This window comes from Chroicocephalus ridibundus, chromosome 1 (genome assembly GCF_963924245.1).
Source record: "Chroicocephalus ridibundus chromosome 1, bChrRid1.1, whole genome shotgun sequence".
In the NCBI taxonomy this organism is placed as follows: Eukaryota; Metazoa; Chordata; class Aves; order Charadriiformes; family Laridae; genus Chroicocephalus; species Chroicocephalus ridibundus.
In genome coordinates, this window is record NC_086284.1 from 10,256,476 (window position 1) to 10,271,063 (window position 14,588).

Below are 14,588 nucleotides of genomic sequence, written 5' to 3' on the forward strand. Positions count from 1 at the left end.
CCTCCCACCAGCCCAGCTTGCTCCAAGCCCCGGCCAACCTGGCCTTGAACCCCTCCAGGGATGGGGCAGCCACAGCTTCTCTGGGCAACCTGGGCCAGGGGCTCACCGCCCTCACAGCCAAGAATTTCTGCCCGAGATCTCAGCTCAATCTCCCCTCTTGCAGTGGAAAACCCTTCCCCCTCGTCCCATGGCTCCCCTCCCTCATCCAGAGTCCCTCCCCAGCTTTCCTGGAGCCCCTTGAGGGACTGGAAGGGGCTCCAAGGTCTCCGTGGAGCTTTCTCTTCCCCAGGCTGAACTTTTCATGGACTCACAGAATTTCAGAGTTGGAAGGGACCTCTAGAGATCATCTATCCAACTCCCCTGCTAAAGCAGCATTGCCCACAGCACATTACTCAAGACTGCAGCCAGGCACGTCTTGAAAGTCTCCAGAGAAGGAGACTCCACAACCTCCCTGGGCAGCCTCTTCCAGTGCGCTCTCACCCTCACCGTGAAGAAGTTTTTCCTCAGGTTTGATCGGAACTTCCTATGTTCCACCTTGTGCCCGTTACCCCTTGTCCTCTTACTGGCAACCACTGAAAAGAGTCTGGCTCCATCCTCCTTCAGCCCACCCTTCAGATACTTGTAAACATTAATAAGGTCCCCCCTCAGCCTTCTCTTCTCCGGGCTAAAGAGTCCCAGCTCTCTCAGCCTTTCCTCATAAGGGAGATGCTCTAATCCCTCAATCATCTTTGCTGCCCTACGCTCGACTCTCTCCAGAACCTCCCCGTCTCTCTTGATCCGGGGAGCCCAGAGCTGGACACAGTACTCCAGTTGTGGCCTCACCAGTGCAGAGCAGAGGGGGAGAATGACCTGCCTTGACCTGCTGGCCACGCTCTTCCCTGTGCAGCCCAGAATTCCGCTGGCCTTCTTGGCGACAAGGGCACATGGCTTGCTCATGGATAATTTACTGTCTACCAAGACCCCCAGATCCTTTTCTTCAGAGCTGCTTTCCAGCAGGTCCACCCCTAACCCATACTGCTGCCTGACACTCTTCCTCCCCAGCTGCAGGACCCTGCCCTTGTCCTTGTTGAACCTCATTAGGTTCTTCTCTGCCCAGCTCCCCAGCCTGTCTGGCTCACGCTGGATGGCAGCACGGCCCTCTGGGGTCTCAGCCACCCCCCCCAGTTTGGTATCATCAGCGAACTTGCTGAGCATACACTCTCTCCCCTCGTCCAGGCTGTTGATGAATACTTTAAACAATACTGGTCCAAGTATTGACCCCTGCGGGACACCACTGGTTAGAGGCCTCCAACTCGACCCTGCTCCATTAATGACGACCCTCTGAGTCCTGTCACGCAGCCAGCTCTCCATCCACCTCACTGTCCCCTCGTCTAGTCCACACTTCCTCAGTCTCCTAAGGACGATGTTATGACAGACAGTGTCAAAAGCCTTGCTCAAGTCAAGGTAGACGACATCACAGAACTGCAGAATGGTTCGGGTTGGAAGGGACCTTAAAGATCATCCAGTTCCAACCCCCCTGCCCTGGGCAGGGACACCTCCCACTAGACCAGGCCGCCCAAAGCCTCACCCAGCCTGGCCTCGAACACCTCCAGGGATGGGGCACTGACAACTTCCCTGGGCAACCTGTGCCAGTGCCTCACCACCCTCACAGTCAAGAATTTCTTCCTGAGAGCCAATCTAAATCTACCCTCCTTCAGTTTGAGACTTTATCCCCTTCTACGGTACGTGGAAGTTCTGATTGGGCAGGACCAGCTCAATTATTAGATCCCCTGGTGTTAACTAGCCAGGTGGCCTTTGCTAACTGTGTATCCCATTGTTTTAAGGTCCCACAGCGGCACGGGGCACAGGGTACGTTTCCAGCCATCCAGTGCTTGCTTCCACCACTGTGAGCACATGGTCCTTACCTTGGTGGGTTTGTGGCAGTGTGGTATCGTCAATCTGCCAGGCCTCCCCATATTGATATTTCAGCCATCGGCCTCCATACCACAGAGGCTTTCACCACCTGACTCGCTTGATTGCAGGGTGTGGAATAAATACTAAATTGGCTAAAAATACAAAAGTACAGCATTGTTCACACATGAAGGAAAAGTAGAAAATCAAGAGGCTTCTGAGGGAGAAAACAGCCGCAGCTGGCATGAAGGATACAACACCTGTGGTTCCCTGATAAGCTACATGAGGTACGGGACGGGATGCAATTATTCCGCGGCTTTACCTTAGGATGTATAGCGGATACGGGAATGGGATGATACCAGGAAACAGATAAGCTGCCAATTAGCTGCCCGCTCCATACTCGGAGCCAACATTTTGCCAAATTTTCATGAAATGCTGTCCTTTGTGCGAACTTTGCTCGTTAGAATGTCATTATAATACCAAAACACACCTCCACCCCGAAGGCTACCTGCCTCCAAGGTGCGACCGCTCCTTCTTGAGCCTGCGCCCTGAGCTTCTCGTAAACTAGACCTTTAACTGTGAAGCGAGAAAAATTTACACCACTCATGGTAAAAGTATGTACGACTAAAGTCACTCAAACTCCACCTCGAAGATAACAAATAGTAGAAAAACAGCCCAAGAGAGGGGGGATACCCAGGGAAGACACCATCGCAAAGAATTCCATCACTGGCTTCTGGGAGCAGGCGACGGGCTGAGCCTCCCTTCCCCCCCATAGGGACACCTTTGGGTAAGACTTAGATTATACCGAGGGCTCCCTCGGGAAACTCAGAAATTTCTCTCGAGACTCTCTTTTCTACATGTATAGCCAGGCTGTATCGTTAGAACGTTGTCCCGCGTTTTGTAGATGTAACAATACTTTCATTTGCACGTGCTTTGCAGACAGTGTATTTATCACCGGCTGCCCTAAGAACCTATCTATCTGTTGCTTAAATAAACTGCACTTTTTGAAGTAGCTCGTCCTTTTGGTTTCTCACCGAACGTAACCAAAGACTCGAGAGTGGCCGTGCTAGTTCATGAGCACGACTAGACGGAAGGTGCAGTCCACTAGTAGTGTATCCAAATCGTAACACTTTACTACCTATTAAACGCCATTGGGCTGATAGTGCTGAATTGGGCATCCCTCAGGATTTACACCCAGCCGCACCTGGCCTCCCACCTCGGTGAGGAGTGTTAGAACACAAGGGGGTTCCTTTTCTGCCAAAACCGCTTTGCCCCTTTTCACGCGACACCCCCGACCCGCCCCCTGGGCCCCAGCCTGGCGGCCTCTGCAAGGGTCCCGAGGGCTGGGCTGCCTTTGCGGGGTTGCGCTGGTCTGGGGGGGCTGGGCAGGGTTGAGCTGGACGCCAGCGGTCCCAGCTCATTTTGGGGAGGGTTGTGCTGCTTTGGGGGGGTTGGAGAGAGCTGAGCCGGTTTCCAGTGATCCCAGCTCATCTGGGGGAGGACTGGCTCATGTTAAGCTGGCCGGCCACCAGCACCCCCAGGTCCTTTTCTGCGGGGCAGCTTTCCAGCCACTCTTCCCCAAGCCCCTGGCGTTGCTTGGGGTTGTTGTGACCGAAATGCAGGACCCGGCCCTTGGCCTTATTAAACCTCATCCAATTGGCCTTGGCCCATCCCTCCAGCCTGTCCAGGGCCCTCTGTAGAGCCTTCCTTCCCTCAAGCAGATCAACACTCCCTCCTAGCTTGGTGTCATCTGCAAACTCACTGAGGGTGCACTCAGTCCCCTCATCCAGATCATTGATAAAGATTTTAAACAAAACTGGCCCCAAAACTGAGCCCTGAGGGACACCACTGGTGACCGGCCGCCAAGAGGATTTCACCCCACTAATCACCACTCTCTGGGCACGGCCATGTAGCCGGTTTTTTACCCAGCAAAGAGTACACTTGTCTATGCCGCGATTCGCCAGCTTCTCCAGGAGAACGCTCTGGGGGACGGTGTCAAAGGCCTTACCAAAGTCCAGAGAGACAACGTCCACAGCCTTCCCCGCATCCAGAAGGCGGCTCAAATGGTCATGGTGATCTGACTGTGGGTGAGACAAGGCAATGAATCCATTTGTGTGATGTTAATTGCTATATAGCCCTGCCACTCTGTGTCATCATTATTAGAATTGCTAGATGCCATACCAATGGGACTCGAGTAAGAATCACCCAAAACAATGGCAGATGGACTTTGATGAACGTGAGTAAAGCGCAGCGGTGATGGGATCACACCTGACCTCAGCAACTGGCGCCCAGCAACTTCCTGAAGATTGACATCTTCAACCTGCGGAACCTGGGCAGGGTCCGCACCAGCTACACCAGCGGCGAGCTCTGGATACAGCATGCAGGAGTCCAGCACCACACACCATCTCCCCTGCCCTGAGAGACGGCTCTGACAGAGGGAGCCCAAAGCCATGGGTTAAATGAACTCAACCTCAACGGACATTGTCAAGGGATGGCCCAGAGACTAAGGGTCGGTCTCTTCTCTCAAGGAACAGGCGACAGGACAAGAGGAAACGGCCTCAAGTTGCACCAGGGGAGGTTTAGGATGGATATTAGGAAAAACGTTTTCACCAACAGGGTTGTCATTGGAAGAGGCTGCCCAGGGCAGTGGTGGAGTCACCGTCCCGGGAGGGATTTACAAGCCGGGCAGACGTGGTGCTGAGGGACGTGGGTTAGCGGTGGTTTTTGTCAGTGTTGGGTTGATGGTTGGACTTGATGATCTGAAAGGTCCCTTCCAACCTCGACCGTTCTATGATAGCTGTATGTCTATAGATGTGTGTATATATCAAAGACAGGGAAAAGCGGTGGTAATTCATTGTAAAGTGTAAGATCTGGGCATGACGTTGAAGGTATAGAACAAAGGGTTGAAAACACCCGGTTCTGGCAGGAATAGGGTCAGTTTTCCCAAGGAGCTGGCACGGGACAGCGGTACTTCCCGGGTCCGGTCGGTGAGCAGCAGTACATTCATGGTGTTTTGTACATTCCTCTAACAGCGTTATTGTTGTGGTTTTCTGCTTTCCTTCGCTGTTCTGTTAAACTGCCTTGATCTCAACCCACAAGTTTTGCCTTTTTCTTCCCATTCTACCCCTCTCCCGTGGCAGGGGGGAAGCGAGCGAGCGGCCGCCTGTTTCTTTGTTGGTGGCTGAAGTTAAACCAGGACATCACCCCACGTCTCGGTTTCCCTCTTTGTAAATTGGAAACAGCGCGCTGGGCTTCATTGGTAAGGTGTTTGAAGCTCTACAATGAGAGGTGCTGAAGAAAGAGGGGGCCTTATTTTTCCTAGAGATGCCCGTAAGGGTGGAAAAGGGCTCGCTGCTTCCTTTGGTTCTGGCGAGGAAAAACAAAGCAAGGGTAAGAAGAAATGATGCTGGAGATGTAGGAGGCCCGTTCCCAAGTCCAACATTTTAACGCGTGGAGCGCAACCTTGTCCCTTGCCTCTGTCTTGCTGTAAAGGTCTCTCTCGTTCAGAGGCACTGCTGTCGAGATTCAAATCCCTTCCTAGAGCCCTCCAAAGGATGCATTCATTGCGTGCAGATGGCACTGGGTGTTCTTCTCGCTTCCTCTGGCTTATACCATTGGGTAGACGACAGCAAAATGATTAATCTCTGAGTCAATCAGGTATTTGAACCTCCTCTAACTAGCGTGCAAGAGCTGAGCAAGGCGTTCGACACGGTCTCCCACAGCATCCTCATAGGGAAGCTTAGGAGGTGTGGGTTAGATAAATGGACATAGATAAGGTGGACAGATAACTGGTTAAAAGACAGAGCTCAGAGGGTCGTGATTAGGGGCAAAGAGTCTAGTTGGAGGTCAGTGACGAGTGGTGTTCCCCAGGGGTCAGTACTGGGTCCAGTCCTCTTCAATATATTCATCAATGACCTGGACGAAGGGATAGAGTGCACCCTCAGCAAGTTTGCTGATGACACAAAGCTGGGGGGGCGGGTGGCTGACACACCAGAAGGCTGTGCCGCCATACAGAGAGACCCGGACAGGTTGGAGAGTTGGGCAGAGAGGAACCTTATGAAATTCAATAAGGGCAAGCGTAGGGTGCGGCACCTGGGGAGGAATAACCCCCTGCACCAGTCCAGGTTGGGGGCTGACCTGCTGGAGAGCAACTCTGTGGAAAGAGACCTGGGAGTCCTGGTGGGCAACAGGATGACCATGAGCCAGCAATGTGCCCTTGTGGCCAAGGAGGCCAATGGCATCTTGGGGGGCAACAAGAAGAGTGTGGCCAGCAGGTGGAGGGAGGCCATCCTCCCCCTCTGCTCGGCCCTGGGGAGGCTGCGTCTGGAGCACTGGGTCCAGTTCTGGGCTCCCCAGTTCCAGAAGGACAGGGAACTGCTGGAGAGGGGACAGCAAAGGGCTACCAGGGTGATGAGGGCACTGGAACACCTCTCTGATGAAGAAAGGCTGAGGGACTTGGGTCTCTTTGGTCTGGAAAAAAGACGACTGAGGGGGGATCTTATCAACACTTAGAAATACTGAAAGCGGGGGTGTCAGGAGGATGGGGCCAGGCTCTTTTCAGTGGTGTCCAGCAACAGGACAAGAGGTAACGGGCACAAACTTGACCATAGGAAGTTCCACCTAAACATGAGGAGGAACTTCTTTCCTGTGAGGGTGGCAGAGCCCTGGCACAGGCTGCCCAGAGAGGTGGTGGAGTCTCCGTCTCTGGAGACATTCCAAACCCACCTGGACGCGTTCCTGTGCAACCTGCTCCGGGTGACCCTGCTCTGGCAGGGGGTTGGACTGGAGGGTCTCCAGAGGTCCCTTCCAACCCTACCATTCTGTGATTCTGTGGGCCTCTTCACTAGGCTCTTGTCGGGCTGTGTAAATCCCGACCTGTACGAATGAATGACGGTCGTGTCTCTCAGATACACGGAGCACGCTCAGCCCGTTAAATTTCATGACAACAAGAAGCCTCTGTGACTAATGAGGAACCCAGAGAAGCCAAATGCCTTGGCTTGGAGTAAAATCTTGAGGTGTGACTGTTTTCACTCCAAACTGACGGAAAACACCATCTCCTGCTGAAGAATCTCTGGGGAGAGCCAGGTTCCTTTTACCCCCAGAAGCGAGGCACCCCTGGGAGCTGCACACATCGGGGAGGATCCACTGAATTCAGCATCTGGCATGCAAAGCAGCATGACAGCATGGTGTACACCAGCCACAGTCGTGGTCTGGCCCAGTTCAACACAGCATCCCTAAAGAGTGAGATGTGCTTCCATCTTTTTGCAGTTTAGTGGGATTCAACCCCCCGGCCTCGACTTAAGCGTAGACGTAAGCGCCGGGGCTGGCAGGTGACTCAGAATCCCCAGCTTGAACTAGAGGAGACAGAGGGACCCCCAGCCTAGGAAGGACTCGTGGAACTGCTGGGGCTTGTTGTTCAGCCTCTGCAGCATTCTGTACCTGGCTGAGGAGGTCGGAAAGCCCCGTTTCTGCGAGTGGTTCTCAGGCTCGTTACAATGCTAAAACGTAATTTAGGGAAGGTAGTTATGTTAGCATTTCCGTAAGCGCCCTTTCTCTGGCCCTGGGGACCTCACCTTTCTCTGGCTATTGGAGAGAGGAAGGGAATGGGAGTTTTGAAGCACAAAGTCTTACCTTTAGAGTAGCCAAACTGCATTTCCTTTCTGCCCGGTTTTGGAGCAGCCTCTCCACGGGGGTGACACTTAGAAAGGCCCACACTTCCAGAAAGAACAGCCTGTGGCATGACAAGGTGAGCTGTAGCAGCTCATCGTCCAGCAGCTCACGGTCATTGTTCCACTGAAGTGTTAATTCCTTCCAAAAAGAACAAAAGTTGTTAGTGCTGCTCAACAGAACTGGTGAGCGCAGTAACTAGAATTCAATAAACAAGTTTCCCAATACTACCAACAGAAGGGACTGGCAGCAGATCAATTTTGTCCCTTGACAGGAGCAGAGAATCAGTTTTGGGTAACGACAACGGTAGATGCTACAGTAATCCCAACTCTCCCGTGGACATGGGGGGGCCCTTGAGCATTGCACCCCACCCTAAGAGATAGACAACTTCTGTTACCGTTAGAAGATGCTGCACCCTCAGCTCATGCCATGATCTTATTTGACATATTGGAAATTATCCCCGGTACGAGAGTAGATCCAAAGACAATTTCTAGAAAGCTTTGCAGATCCCGCCTGTTCATTGGAAGCTCTGCAGCGCAACAGAACCTCAAGAGCGCTGTCAGCAACCATCAGGCCGTGTGCTTCCCTCAGGCGTGCAAAGACCTGATGCTCCTTGACGCGGGTCAAGGCTGTCGCACACCTTTGGTGGCACATCCTGCGTGACACCAAAGGCCTGTGACATGGGCACCAGTTAATTTACATCCGCTCTAGACGTTTGTGTGTTGCCAAAAGGGAGCAGAACCACGAGTGCAGGCCGATGCAGGCTACAGCTCTGCAAGCAAACAGGGTGTACAGACTCTTCTCCTCATACGCAGATTTCCCTGCAAAAGGGTGGGGTTCAGAAACATCGGAAAGGATAAGAAAGTTCCCAGTTACTAAACGTGAACATGTCTAACTATAAGAAGCCTAAAGCGGTTTCACCAAACTGAGGTTTTCCTGCCTGAAAAGCTCTTTTTGCTCACAGCTGACATCCCAGCACCAGTATTTTGGGTGTTTTAGCTTTTTATGAGGGCAACCTGACATCAGCCTGACAGTGAAGACTGGCATAACGGGCATCGCAACTGGACAAGGACAACGACCTCAACCAGGCTAGAGTGGAACACCGCAGTGGCTCGCTTATGAAAATGACCCTCTGGCCATAACACTGAAGTGGTCAGGAATTCCTCCTGCTGAGCGCTGCTATGCAGAAGGCCTGGAGGATCACTTTGCTTAGCTTTGTGATACCGCGGTGAGATGTCACTCTGGGTTCCCGTACCTGCAGAACACGCCAGGAGGCTGGGAGGAGGTTGGTGAGGGTGCGTCTCATTCTCCAGCCTGGGTCTCTGAAACTGTAGCTCCGCAGACTCTTATGCTGCTGACTGGCATCTCCGCTAGCAGGATCCTGGCTAGGTGATCGTGCTTCGTGACTCTTTCAAAGAAGAGGTTCACGCACAGTTCTGGGGCTCTCTTGGCCAAGTTGGCCCATGACATTCCCCTGACCACTTGCCCATGAGGGTCATGGATATGACATTGGATATTCAAGGTGCACAGGGAACGAGCGCTGTGCTCCCGCAGGGAGTGCGAGTCAGCCCACCAAGTTTCCGTGACGGCAACTACGTCATAGGTGTCCTGCTGCACAATGATTGGACTCCATGATCTCAAATGTCGTTTCCAACCATGAAGATTCTACGATTCTATGATCTCCATGGGAGAGTTGGGATTACTGTAGCATATACTGTTGTCCTTACACAAAACTGATTCTCTGCTCCTGTCAAGGGACAAAACTGATCTGCTGACAGTCACAGGGATAGAGAAAATATTGACTTTTTTATTGGTTCAGAAGAGGGGCACTCTAGGGGGTTCCCGGCCCCACCCTTCCCACCCATTAGGGGAAATTGCTGAAGCGGACGCGGCGCGTCCGGCAGCAGCGTCTCCACCAGTCCTTCAGGCGGTGCCAGAGCCGGGTGCAGCACTGACACAGGCACCGTCCTAGCGGGCACAGCCCTGGGGACGCCTGGTCACACTCCCTGTCCACGACCTCGTCGCGCTGCTGCCTCTCCTCCTCCAAGATCTTGACAGTGTCCAAGAGCTCCAAGTAGAGCAACTTGTCGTCCGTGGCCTTGGCTGGGGGGCTGCTGGGCGGCGGAAGCACATTCACGGGGCTCTGCGCCCTGTCCCTCCTCCCTTCCGCATCCATGGGGGTGCTCCTGCCTGAGCCTGGGGGGCTGCTGGTGCTTGGCCCCATGGAGTTGTTCTCACCCGGCCCCGTCTTGCTGTTTCTCTTCACTTCCGCCAGGCTCCCCCTGCCGAGCTCCACAGGGCTGCTCCTTTCCTTCTCCTTTACATTTCTCTCTGGTCCTGTGTCCTCCTCCTTGTCCATGTCCCCATCCTCAGCCTCATCCGTGTCTGCATCCACCCATGGCCACTCCGCTCCCAGGTGCCGGGGCTTCACTGTGGCCCCCAGCTGCTGCTGCGCCTCCATCCTGCCCAGGGGATGGAAGGGCTCCCCGGGGAGGTTCTGGTCACAGGCTCCCGCTGCCCCTTGCCAACGGGCCTGCAGCACCTTCAGCATCTCACAGCACTGCCTGGCCATCTCCTGGGTGCACTCGAAACAGCGGAGGAGCTCCATGACCAGCTCCCCTTGGTCCGTGGCCATGGCTGGGGGGCTGCAGGGTGAAGGCTGCATGTGCACAGGGCTCTGCGCCCTGTCCCTGCTTTCCCTGGGGACCGGCTCTTGCTTGGTCCTTGTAGGCAGTTCCTGTGGGGACTCCTGGCAGAGGGCTGGCCCTGGCTCCTGCACCCTCCCGTTGACAGCCCTTGGGGGATGGCGGAGTCCTGAGCGGTCGAGTGCTGCCAGCTCCGCCATCGCACCAGGCCGGGGCTCCGGGAAGGAGTAGAGGGAGTTGAGGGAAGAGGAGCCTCTGTGAGTCACAGAGTCCATGGTGGCCAGCGGGGCCCGTGGGGAGCGATGCTTCCTCTTCAAGGCCTCCGCACTCGCCCTGCAGAGGAGGAGAAAGAGACCCCGCTGCACCCCAGACCCCAGCGGGACCCACGGGTAGCACCCCCCTTGGCTGGCGGTCAGGGCTGCCCAGCGCAGGCAGGGGCAGGGCACGGGGTGAGGGTCTGGGGCAGCATCTGGGGTCTCGCCCACACTCACCGCTTCTCCTGCTTCGAATGGGATTTCTCCACTTCTCCATACACTGCCCGAGAAGCTGCAGAGGGAGGAGACAGAGTGAGCGGCCGCCGCCCCCGGCACGTCCACGGCTCAGGGCTGCCGTGGGGTGTCGGCCGTTTGCAGGGTGCTCAGTGCTGGGGCCACTCACCGCTCTGCTTCTCTGGCCGGGCTCCTGTCTTGCTTGTCTGACGATTCTTCTTACTCTTCTTCTTCCACCACTTCTGCAAGGTCCCCAGGAGCTGGGTGAGACGGGAGCACTTCCCAGTCCCACACCACAGCCCCCCACGGCACCCCACAGCACCCCATGCCATCCCTCGCCACCCCACGCCGCAGCACAGTGTGGTGCAACAGCCACCTACCTGAAGCCGCTTGCTCTGCAGCACAGCTGAGAACACGCTGAGTCCCATCACAATCAGGAGGAGAGGGCCCAGGGGAGACACGGCGTCAGAGCGCCCCATGGCACCGACTCCGGTGTGGCTGCGGTGCTCCCAGTCACCAGCACAGAACCGCGATGCGGCTCCCCAGTGTCCTCCTGGGTCCCCAGTGACGGGACCCGCAAGACTGCTGGGGTGTCAGAGGCCGAGGCTGCAGTCTGCCCAGACAATGCCCGACTGCGGTGCCCAGCATCCGCTGACGGCTCCAGTGGGGACCACGTCCCTCTTTTATAGTGTGGCAGGGGGGCACGTCCCCCCTTTGTGACATCATGGGGCAGTCAGAGCCCCCCTTTGTGACATCACAGGGCAGTCAGGGCCCCCCTTGGTGACATGCAGCAGGGGATGAGGAAGAGCAAGACAAGGAGGGCACTTGCCCCAGGCTGCCAACAGGACTATTTCATAGCACGAACATCACATTCAGTACAAATTATAAAGTCTGCTGTGTAGTTCGACTCTCCCTTGATGGCGGCGGTGCAGAGAACTCCTTGCTCCGGTGCCGGAGCCCTGAGCCCTTCCCTTCCTCCCATAGCCGCAGCACTCACGGTGTCCCCCATTGGCTGTCCCCTGCTGGGAGTGCACGGCTTCCTGCTGATGGAATGGGCTGGGTGTAGTCCTTGGGTATTTTATATTGATATCGGGATTGACGCTGCTTCTTTAGCATTATTAGTGTAAATTCTTTAATTTTATCCTAGTAAATCTATTTCTATTGCAACCCTCATGTTTCCTTGTTTTTCCCCAATTCCTCTTCCCCGGTGAGGAAGGGTCATCGGGCGACAGAGTAGTTGTCTAAAGGACAAGAAATTGTGGTGGGTTTCTCAAATCATAACAAGAAGGGAGGGAGAAGGAGAAGGGCCCCACCCCTTCAGGGAATGGTTTGGGTGGGAAGGCACCTTAAAGGCCACCCAGTGCCACCCCCTGCCCTGGGCAGGGACACCTCCCACCAGCCCAGCTTGCTCCAAGCCCCGGCCAACCTGGCCTTGAACCCCTCCAGGGATGGGGCAGCCACAGCTTCTCTGGGCAACCTGGGCCAGGGGCTCACCGCCCTCACAGCCAAGAATTTCTGCCCGAGATCTCAGCTCAGTCTCCCCTCTTGCAGTGGAAACCCCTTCCCCCTCGTCCCATGGCTCCCCTCCCTCATCCAGAGTCCCTCCCCAGCTTTCCTGGAGCCCCCTGACGGACTGGAAGGGGCTGGAAGGTCTCCGCGGAGCCTTCTCTTCTCCAGGCTGAACTTTTATAGATATTATTTAGTATTCCTGCTGAAAAATGAGAACCCCTGTCTGATCCTCTGATTTCATTTCAGTCAGTATCTGGGAATGATTTCCCACAAAAGTGCTTTGACCATTCCTGGGGGATCAGCTTTCCTGGTAGGAAAAGCTTCTACTCCTCCTGAGGGTTGATCCATGATTACCAGCAGGTGCTTAACGCCTTCCACAGGAGGCACGTCAGCCTAACCCATCTGCAGCCTTTGGAATGGGAAGTATGACCATGGTTGCCCTCCAGCCTCCTGCTTGGGTTTTGCACCGGAAAACTTCCAACATGTGGGCCAAGAACTCACAATCCCCTTTACTGCCACATGTCTTCCGGGGGCTGTCCACATTTTCTCAATCTGATTAAAAATTGTCATCCCTCCATGTGTTTTATCACAAAACTGCCTAGCCAAAGCCATTGAGTATTTGCTTGGTAAGACGGGGCTTCCCCCAGTAGTCCAAATTCCAGTTTCATCTTTCGTGGAGGAGGGAGGGATCCCGAGTGCAGGGCCCCATTCCATTTTTACAGAGCAAGGCAGCGTTACATCTGTCCCTGTCGTCTGACCGATGGAAGACACGTCTCAGACAGACATCAGGTAGGTGAGCCCAGCGATTCTGCTCAGCTTCGCTGTCGTCTTCCATTGAGAAGACAGTTTTTCACTTCTCTTCTGGGTGTTGAGCCAAACCTAGAGGAAGACTCTCCCCAGCAGGCTCCTGAAAAGACCAAAGCCTGCCCTCCGGAAGTCCATGGTGGCAGTTCTGCTGACGCCCTTCCTTGCTTCTCTAAGAATCAAAAACTCTGTCATTTCATGGTCACTGTGCCCAAGACGGCCTCCAACATCACATCCCCCACAAGTCCTTCTCTGTTCACACACAGCAGGTCCAGCAGGGCTCCTTCCCTAGTGCGTTCCCCCACCAGCTGTGTCAGGAATTTATCCCCACACACCCCAGAAACCTCCAAGACTCTTCCCTCTCAGCTCTATTGTGTTCCCAGCTGATACCTGGTAGGTTGAAGTCTCCCAGCAGGGCAAGGGCCAGTGATCGTGAGATTTCTCCCACCTGCTTACAGAATATTTCACCTGCCTCTCCGTCCTGGTTGGGCAGTCTATAACAGACCGTCATATCAGCCTTCTTGGCCCTCCCCCTCATTCTTACCCAGAAACACTCAACCCCGGTGTTTACCATCATTAAGGTCTCAATGTTCACAACACTCCCCAACATACAGGGCCACCCCACCTCCTCTCCTTCCTTGCCTGTCCCTTCTGAAGGGTTTGTAGCCATCTAATGCAGCACTCCAGTCGTGCGAGTCAGCCCACCACCTTTCCGTGACAGCGACTACGTCATAGCTGTCCTGCTGCACAATGGCTTCCAGCTCCTCCTCTTTCTTGCCCATGCTGCAGGCATGAGTGTGGAAGCACTTCAGCTGGCCTGCTGATCCTGACACCTTTTTGCTGGAAGAAGGCTTCACTCCTACCTGACCATTCCCAGGCGCAGCCGTAGCTTCTAACCCATCAACGACCCTTGTGTCTCTGCTGCCGGATTCATCCCTTTCCCCCTTCAAATCTACTTGAAAGCCCCTTTGATGAGCCCTGCCAACTCCTGTGCAAGGATCCTTTTCCCCTTTTGAGGCAGGTGTATCCCATCTGTCTCCAACAGGCCTGCTGTCCTGTCAAACCATGCTGTGATCAAAAACCCCAAAGTCCTGCCGCTGACACCAGGCTCGCAGCCAGGTATTGATCTGCGGGCTCTTCCTGTTGCTTTCCTCATCCTTCCCTGTGCCTGCAACGACAGACGAGAGCACGACTTGCACTCCTGAGCCCTTTCCTAGTCATCCCAAGGCCCAGAAGTCTCTCTTGATCTCCCTTGGGATTCTCGGTAACAGATCATCTCTGCCTGTCTGAAAAATTAGGAGCGGTTAATAATCGGAGGGGGGGGAACACCGCCGCGTCCTGTGAGGGAACCCCCGAGCGCCGCCATCGGCCGCCACTGTGGGCCGGGGTCGGGGCCGGGGCCGGGGCCTTTGGCGGGGCTGCGCCCGGCTGTGGGGCGGCTGAGGGCCCGGCGCCGTGGCCTGTGCTCCAGAGCCCTCACCAGCTCCCTTGCCCTTCTCTGGACACACAGAATGGTGGGAGAAATAAGTTCCGGTCCGAATGAAATAGGCTCAGGCAGAATCCTCTGGGACGCACATTTTTGTTC

General features: G+C 54.9%; 1 pseudogene; it reads right to left on the bottom strand.

Annotated features, from left to right (window-relative positions):
* Nucleotides 1-5,496: 5,496 nt before the first annotated feature.
* On the bottom strand, nt 5,497-9,108 carry LOC134514457 (F-box only protein 39-like; annotated as a pseudogene).
* Nucleotides 9,109-14,588: the final 5,480 nt, after the last annotated feature.